Below are 10,178 nucleotides of genomic sequence, written 5' to 3'. Positions count from 1 at the left end.
AATAAACAGGCTTTCACTACAGTCCACCTCAGGATAGATGCTTTTTGTGCTGCTTTTAAAAAGGATAACACACAGGTAATTTAATAGTTTCAGACCACTACCCAAAAACATCTCACTGCATATACAAAGAATTGTGAACACTGTTGTAGCTCAGTTTGTCATAATGCTGGCTAAACAAGCTGCTTAGTTAAATCACTTAAAGAAAATACCTGTAGCAACAAACCATTTCTTTAAAAGATTCCAGATCATTACTGTCTGTTTCTGCCCCCAGTTACAACTATTGCTTTCTGCGATATCATGTATGCTTATTCCTTCACATCTTCCTCTACTTTCATACCCTGTCCTTCTAGTAACTGCATGAGAGAACCTGTGGAACCAGCTATTTATGCTGCTAGCGTTGATATCACTTTCAAATTTACTCTCTTACAGCATAAAAAACTACTGATGTTTTAAAGATGTAGCCACTTTAAATTGCCCAACAACTTTTCTCTTAGTGTTGTGTTCTTCTGTGCACCTGTGTCTCTCTTTATATAGGGCAAGGCATTAGAGAACATTTCAAAGCATTCCTCTGTTTGGTTGTAACTATTCAGTCCTGCTTTTCTCTACAACCAAAAATAGAGAGAGCTCTCATGCAAGTTACCAAAAGAGCTATTTAATCTTAGGAAGCCAGAGATGTACCTGTAGCCAAACTATATTTATCTCCCAGAAAGGGCACATCCCTGAGCCCTTCCACTACTTTGACAGGAAAGCCAAGTTTTTTAAAAGCTTATTACTTCCCTGTGTCTTCTGGCTCAATTACCTGATTAGTAAATTGATTTTGTAACAGAACCAAGGTACTACATGTTCCTTTTGCCTCTGAATATCTTTTTTTTCCTTTTTTTGGACGGTCAATCCATATAGAAGAGCTCTGTGATCACAAACGATTTTTTTTTCTTCTACTGCTACAACTACTAGGGTTAATGATTTCCAATTATTAACCTTGTGACTGTATCAGCTGTAGAAGAATTATGCTGAAAAAACTTTGCTCCAAAAAGCAACATATAAACCACTTATGAGATCCAACTCAAACACTGTTACTGTGGGTCTGCATGTTTATTTCACTGCCTACTCACATTATCAAAGACAAGACCTTAGAAAAAACAAACCAACGAACCAAAAAGGAAACTTTTTTTAATAAAAATCTTCAAAATCTTCGTGTTTTCAGTTAGTGAGTAGTCTTTTCAAAATCCAGACTCAATTTCACATGAATCTTCCCAAAGATTTAGTTGCACTCTGGACCCGTATTCTAAACCAACACATTAAGGTACTTACATATACACTAATATTTTATTTTGCACATAGTAGAAACCAAAAAAAACCCAATGTAGTTACTATAATTCTAATACATGGTACCATGCATTGAATCTTTTATTGTGATCTTCAAATTAATGGCTCAATTACAGGACATGACAGGCACTGTGATTTTGTTTCTTTCTTTTTGGTTGTCAGGTGTTGTTTGTTGTTTGCTTGTTGTTTTAATTAGGCTTCCACTGTGGTTTGATGTTTTGGAATTTCACAAGTTTTAAAAAACAGTTTTTCATGAATGAGTATGCACTAGTGCAAAATAATGCATTATTATTTTGACAGCAAAAAGTTGATCTTTATCATCAGTTACATAACTACCTTAGAGTACAAAATAACATTGATTTTTAAATGCTTTGCATTCCTTTTAATGTTATCAGCAAGGCACAATTTCAGTTCATATTTTCCTTTTATAAAATTCTTCCTACAAATTTTTTTGTGTGGCATTAAACGCCATTTCCATTACAATAATTTTCTGTTGATTTTGACTTTCATATGCATAAATGCATGGCAATAATAAAAGGCAGCTGTCAGTGCTTCCACATTTTCATTTCAACTTTCTAATGAATAGCTCAATAAACATGTAAATGGCTGCCATATTATTTACATTTACAGTAAACATACCAATCCTATTTGAAGTCTAGCCTTACACTAAAAATTTATTCATCTATATAGGAGAACTCTTCATATAGGCTGATTACAGTTATGGCTGTACCCATTTAAAGTAAAGAATCGTTCCCCCAAGCAGTTTTATATAAAACCACTTGCATTGGTGGTTCACGATGTTTTGCATTCTACATGAATAATTTATAATGAACTTAAGTCTTTGTGAGAAATAAATTATTTTACCACAGATTAAACAGTTCAATAATAATGTCATTCTTTCTTTGATCAAATATTACAGTAAGATACCTCCTTTGCCAAAATACCTGTAACAGGTATTTATTTGTAAACAGAAATACCTGTAACTCACATAGAATTACATTCACCGTATCATAAAGGTCATGACAGAGGAATATTTATGAGGATGTAAACTCTTGGCTATAGATAAAGAATGTCTACCTGTGCTGGGGGGGGGGAGGGCGGGGGCGGGTGGAAAGAAAGAAAGTAAATTTTCCTGTGCTCTGAAAAAAAGCCATTACTTGTTGTCCACAAAAGGCAAAATCTCCCAAATCTAGAAGAATTTTGTAGTTATACAGCCATTCATATCTCCTGGATTCTGACAGGATTTTCGCTCAAGTACCATGGCATACAAGTTACAACATTCATAGTTCTCTGAGAACACAACATTTTATTCTGAATCACATAAACAATAGCTATCCTTTCTTAGCTGGAGCTGCTACTGAAATTGTATTTCTCCAAAACATCACAATCCAGAATGTGAAGTGCAGCTAAACCTACCCTGTGTCATTTAAAAAGCCTGGCAAACAGAAAGCCTTTTACCTTACTCATGAGCATCACCACACTACCAAGAAGAGAAGGTTCATACTTGTGCACCACATACCATCACATAAGAAATAATAACTTTATGTCAGTTGCCAAATTGGCTCTAAGTTTTCCTGTTGGTTTTGCTTGTGTTCCACGATTCATATGTATTAGCAGTAACTTTTCTTTTCACTGTAAGTCACATCAGCTTACATTAAGGTTTTCTGCAAGAACATAGGCTATAAACTTTGTTATATCGACATTTATTGTCAGTTTTATTTGCAGTTTTATGCATGTCATTTCAAATGCTTGGTGTATTTCTGTATTTTCTAACACAGTATGTTTATGTGATGGGACCCTTGCCAAAACAATTCCTATTTTAAAAATGGGAATTTGTTCTATTTGATTTATGTCAGTCAGATGTGACTGATGGAGGTTCTAACGACAGGTAATATTTCATATGATATGGTGCATCTCTTATAAACACAGCACACGTTGCCTACACATTACATACTGTCAAAAGTGCCAAATAAAATTTGCTAGACTTGTCAGTGAAGAATGAAATAAAATCTGTCAGTGATGGCAGCTCAAATATTCTATTTAGGTAGTAAGCACAACTTATTTGGGAGCTATTTAGCCACATATGCTTGTGATATCAAGCAGAAATCAAGAAACTTTGAAGTTTTGAAGTTTTCTGTTAGCTTCACAGTAAATACACGAAAAAAGAACAAACTAGACAGCCTAATCAGCAAAGCCTTATGGGATATAAATAGCTAAACATCTTCCAGCAGTCAGGCTGCAGCGTTCCCATTTTCACCAATCAGTAATTATTCTCCATGCCCACCAGAAGTTAAGAATTGGCAACAACTAGCAGTGTATTTATAAATGCTTCTCATTTTTCCATTAGGCAGTTAATGGACTGAGTGAGAGCTGGAAGTCTTGAGAATATGAACCTAATATTTGATACAACCCTCAGAAAAGGTTGTCCAACATTATGCAGCCATGCTGTGCTTGAACAAGAGAGGGGGTTTGCCCAGAGTAGACTGGTTTTCTTCCAGCAATTTCATGAGTGCTGATGTTTGTTTCCAAGATTTAAAAATTATAACTGTTCAAACAACTCTGTATTTAAAATGGCGAAAGCATTACACTTGAAAGATGCAGAAAAAGAGGTAAATAAAGGTGTGACAGCATTCACTGGTGTGTGTACATCATAGAGTACCAAAAATGAGGGCTGACTGAAAAAAAAAAAATGCAGAAGGACCTCAAAGTACTGAGCAATCAGGTGGCAACATTGCAGGTGAACAAGAATGATGATAAATATTAAAAATAATGCACTCAAGGGCAAGAGAGTCCTAACTGCATATAGGCAGTGATAAACTGGAAAGAGGAAATACCCAGTAGTGCACAAAACCCCAGTGAATACAATACTCAGGAAATGAAAAGAAAAACAAAACAAAATTCTTATGATGGTTCTGTATGGACCTGCAGTATGCCTACAATCAAAACTATAGAAAGGGAGAACAGAGTAGGACTTTCTAGCATGAAAAAGTAATAGAATCATAGAGTCATAGAATCATAGAATCATAGAATCATAGAATAGTTAGGGTTGGAAAGGACCTTAAGATCATCTAGTTCCGACCCCCCTGCCATGGGCAGGGACATCTCCCACTAAACCATGTTGCTCAAAGCTCTCTCCAACCTGGCCTTGACCACCACCAGGGATGGAGCATTCACAACTTCCTTAGACAGCCCATTCCAGTGCCTCACCACCCTCACTGTAAAGAACTTCTTCCTTATATCTAATCTAAACTTCCCCTGTTTAAGTTTGAAGCCATTACCCCTTGCCCTACCACTACAGTCCCTACGGAAGAGTCCCTCCCCAGCATCCTTAGAGGCTCCCTTCAGATACTGGAAGGCTGCTATGAGGTCTCCACGTAGCCTTCTCTTCTGCAGACTGAACAGCCCTAACTTCCTCAGCCTGTCTTCGTACAGGAGGTGCTCCAGCCCCCTTATCATCCTTGTGGCCCTCCTCTGGACTTGCTCCAACAGCTCCATGTCCTTTTCATGTTGAGGACACCAGAACTGTACACAATACTCCAAGTGAGGTCTGATGAGAGCAGAGTAGAGGGGCAGGATCACCTCCTTCGACCTGCTGGTCACGCTCCTTTTGATGCAGCCCAGGATACGGTTGGCTTTCTGGGCTGCAAGCGCACACTGCCCGCTCATGTTAAGCTTCTCATCAACCAACACCCCCACGTCCTTCTCCACAGGGCTGCTCTGAATCTCTTCTCCACCCAACCTGTAGCTGTACCTGGGATTGCCCCAACCCAGGTGTAGGACCTTGCACTTGGCTTGGTTAAACTTCATGAGGTTGGCATCGGCCCACCTCACAAGCGTGTCAAGGTCCCTCTGGATGGCATCCCTTCCCTCCAGCGTATCAACCGAACCACACAGCTTGCTGGAGGGCGCACTCGATCCCACTGTCCATGTCGCTGACAAAGATGTTGAACAAGACAGGTCCCAACACCGATCCCTGAGGGACACCACTCGTTACTGTTTCCCAACTGGACATTGAGCTGTTGACCACAACTCTTTGCATGTGGCCATCCAGCCAGTTCTTTATCCTCTGAGTGGTCCATTTATCAAATTGATGTCTCTCCAATTTAGAGACAAGGGTATATGATAAATGTCTTCGTAAGTAACAATGTGAAACAGCTAAATGAAAACCTCAGACGGCAGGTTCAAAATAAAGAAATGGTGGAACTGAATCACACTCTACTGCAGTTAAATGCTGGAATTAATTGCCTCGAGTGGTGCACATATCAACAGTTTACCTAGGTTCAAAAAGCGATCAGACAAACTCACAGAACTTTCCCTTGGGTTTATTAAACTCAAACATGACACATCTGGTTGAGAAAATTCATTGAACAAAGTTTCCATTAGCCTGAGGAAAACCAAAGAAGATAATGATACCTTGGAAAGAAAGTAAAAAAGGCTGTGCAAAATAATATAAGAACTATAATCTTAATGGAAATATAGTCCTAAGAAATCCAAGAAAAAAAGTAGCACACTGTAACACCAGAAGACATTTTGACATAACTGATGCCTGAGAAACATATGAAAATATATTAAAGACATTATAACAGAGAGGCCTATTCAGACTCTGTATCTGTTTTCAAGATTATCAACCTGTCATGGTTTAAGCCCAGCCAGTAACTCAGAACCACGCAGCCACTCGCTCACTCCCCTGTTTCCCCCCACCCCGCTCCCAGAGGGTTGGGGAGGAGAATCAAAAGAACGTAAATCCCACGGGTTGATATAAGAACGGTCCAGTAACTAAGGTATAATACAAAACTACCTCTGCTACCACCAATGATAATAATGATAAGTGGAATAACACAGGGAGAGAATACAATTGCTCACCACCTGCCGACCGATACCCAGCCCGACCCGAGCAGCGACCTGGGCCTTCCGAGTAACTCCCCCCGGTTTATATACTGGGCATGACGTGCTGTGGTATGGAATACCCCTTTGGCTAGTTTGGGTCAGGTGTCCCGTCTCTGCTTCCTCCCGGCTTCTTGTGCCCCTCCTCACTGGCAGAGCATGAGACTGAAAAAGTCCTTGGTTGGAGTAAGCATCACTTAGCAAGAACTAAAAACATCGGTGTGTTATCAGCGTTGTTCCTAGACCAAAGTCGAAAACACAGCACTGCACCAGCTACTAAGGAGAAAAATGACTGCTACAACTGAAATCAGGACACAAGTCCATCAAGAAAGTTGATTTTTTTTCTGAAGAAAGCTTTCAGTAGTATTTAGTTAGTGAGATAAGATATTCACTACTTTAATTTGCTGTGCTTTGAAAATTATAACTGCGGCAACAATGTAATGAAGCACAGTTTATACTCTCTAATTCACTAAAATGAGTAAACAATAGTTACAGCTGAATGTCAGGAATTTAAGAGAAAGCTGTTTGAAGAACAGATCATTTTATCAGTTCCTACTCATTTAAGCCATTAGGCTCCTTAGGAATAGCTATCATTTGTGTTCATCAGTCCATGAAGGTTATCAGAACACTCCTATGAACACTTTACAACAGTCAACGAAAACCAAACATCACCTTCTTAAAAGCTTATCTTATTAAAGGCAATAGGCAATCTCACCAGAATTCAAGGCATGGAGAGTTAGTACCTAAATAATCTTGGCTTGGTATTTTCTCTTTTTTAAGCATACCACAATTGTTTTGTACAGTGGATAACACAAATGTCTGACTTTCATCAAATTCTGTAGTGTAAAGTGCTAAACTCCCATCTGCCAGCTAAAATTCCCCTCACCTTTAAAATATGAAAGGGAGAAAAAAAAAATAATCTTTCTCCTTTATGTTGAACATAACTGCCTTGTCAGTATTTACCAACTGTATTATGTACTCTTCTAGAGCCACATATTACAGGAATATTACAGTAGACTACAAACCTGCAATTGTTTGAACATTTAAGTTCCCCTGTGACAACCTGGCTTACTTGTGATATAAAGACACACTAGAGAAAATGGGTTGTTCTCCCATCTTCATCTTTGATTTACTTCAAGACTTCATTAAGAAAAGCTATTCTATGTTTGAAAGTCTCTGTTAGGAGGAAAGGAAATCTTTTAGTGGCTTGTTAAAAAACGAAGCAAAACAAAACAAAAAACCACCTTATCTGTCGATACTTAGCATTGAAATAAGATAATACCCAGAAATCTTTTTTACAGAAAGTAGCATCCCTGACCTAAGCAGAAACAGATATGCTGCATATTATGTGTTCCCCTGTATTGCTCATCTTGGACTGAAAACAGCAGCAACTTTGCATCTAAACCAAGAGGTTTTCACTTTATCTACCAAAAAAACCCCAAACCCTTCTGGTCTTTAAATTCCAGAAGACTCCTCTTTTTTTTTTTTTTTTTTTTTTTTTTTTTTTTTCTGGCTGGCTCATTCACTCTCGAAGAAATCAAATCTCTGGAGCAGGTGACCGCACAGAGCACTTCATTGCTTCCTTGACATGTATACAAATAGCTACTTCATTGGCAGATAGGATATTCCTGATGAATTACTACATTATGTCTCTGTGCTCCAGATGACATGCTTTATCCATGTCTAAATTTTTACTTCAGGGTGATCTGGTTTTTTGGTGATGGCTTCAGGTTGACCTCACCTTGATATGCAAACATATCCATCATACTTGGCTCTCTTCAACTGCCACCTTTGTGGACAGAAGCCACTGAGATTACAAATCTTTCTTAACAATGACTTGTGCCTTGGCTTTAAGAAGCTAACACATTGCTTATGATGGTTAGAAGTTATTCATTTTTAATAGCTCATCTAGCTAAGTTTATAATTTCTCCTTTTCTCCTCTACAGATTGTTTCTTTGTTATATAATCGTAGGTCCCATAGAACAATTTACAGTTTCTAAATTGTGTGGGAAGTGGTTGACATTCCCCAATCTTTTACATCTTCTCAGACAGGACACTGAATTAGGCTGATCTTTGGTGTGATCCAGCACAGATAACTCTCCTACTGTATAGTCAGTTTTCAGTTTTATATAACCTTCCTGTGCTGATAATTTTTAGTCTTTAACAAGCAAACAAATACTATGATCCCACCCCCACATTATTAATGAAATTACTTTGCAAGGATAATATCTCAACTAGCATCACTTAGGAGACAGAAATGGGAGAAGGAGGAATACAGGTTTTATTTTCCTTAAATCCACATTGTAGTTGAAATATTCCAGAGTATCTCTCTAATTGCTTTTACTATTAACATTATGTTCCCTCTTTGTTACTCCTTTGTCTTTAACCTCCCTTAAAACCCTCTGTTGGTTCTCCTAGTACTCTGTGAATAGTGTTTCTATACCTGCTATGGGCAGTGAAACTCTACCAGGTAATCCATGCAAGGCACTGCAATTTGGTTTCATATCTGAGGGGATAGTCAGGCTATTAAAGTACAGTGGCTGTTGTTTTCTTGTGTAAAATATAAAAGTAGAAAAAGATTAATTAGGGCCATGACGACTGCTGATGAACATTCATTCGTAAAATCAGCACTTTAGAAACATTATACAGTCCAAACGAAGTACAGCAGACTATTCAAAGGATACCAAGAGGCTATTACACTGTCACTCAATTGTCCTGCATGCAGTATGTCATGTTTACTAGTAAAAGACTATACTCTAAATCACCAACTCTTTATTGGAGTTCAATATTCCAATCCCGCCACTTTGTATATATACATGTGTGGGTATTGCAGGCAGAGAATCAGTGAGAACTCTGATGGTTTCTCTAACAGGTAGAGTAAGGCAGTGAAATTATCCAAATGGCACAGATGATCTTTCAAAAAACCATAGTTACATATTCTGGAGCTCCGCAACAGGTTCAAATACATACATTTATTGAAATTAAAGTAATTCACCACATTGATCTAAATGACAGTGATACATTAGAGAAAAAAGAAATCTTTACATCTTCCTAGGAAAAAAGCAACAAAGCAAAATAGAAACTGCTCCCGAAGAGAAAGCATTGATCAATATAATTTGTGGGAGGGTAATATAACTGACTTATACCTAGTCTAGATTTCCATAGGTATTAAAGATGAAATTTTTGTGGCTTGCATGTATACAAACTGTAAGTATAGGCAAAAGTCTGTCATCATGCTTTTTAGAGCAAAGAATGTTAGCATTCAAGTACCTTTTAAAGTGAAAAAAAGGTTTATTTCTAACAAGCCACATTACATTACACAAACATTACAACTCGTTCCATAGTTAAATGAAGTTCTATTTCAAATATGCTAACCAGTAACATGTTAAGAGCAGAAAAGATACCACCCAGCTTGAGCAACATGAGGATCTACATACTTAATTGTTAAACCCACTAAATACATGGTGACAACTACTTTAAGAACCATTTTAAGAACCATATTGCTGGGGCAGGGCACTAATCACCTCTTCTAAAAGGTCAGACAGGTCATGGACTAGACTATCCATCTGGTAACAGGCAATAAATACTGTTTATCCTTCATTTTCAGATGATATTCTCCACACTTCAGAAACCTGCCTTTGAGCAATCTTCTCACCCTCCTCCTCAGACAGCAGACACAGAGACATGAAAAACTTTGATTTAAGACATACAAGTTCCATCGATGCCCAATGCACCTTTTTATTCTTGTTAGTGATAAAAATTGGGTAACAAATGTTTTATTTTCTCTGCATACATGCATGCAAAATACATGCAGAAGTACCTTGTCCAGCCTGGATATCTGCATCCATAGGACTGTTAGTTCACAGAATAGATAGTTAATTGATTAGTATGACAGAAATGATGTATGTTAATGCAGTATGGATGTAGCTATGACACAGACAGATAGCCATAATCACTAGCTGACAATA

This window comes from Strigops habroptila, chromosome 9, assembly GCF_004027225.2.
Source record: "Strigops habroptila isolate Jane chromosome 9, bStrHab1.2.pri, whole genome shotgun sequence".
NCBI lineage: Eukaryota > Metazoa > Chordata > Aves > Psittaciformes > Psittacidae > Strigops > Strigops habroptila.
The sequence above is the reverse complement of the archived record's forward strand: the minus strand, read 5'-3'. Positions refer to the sequence as shown.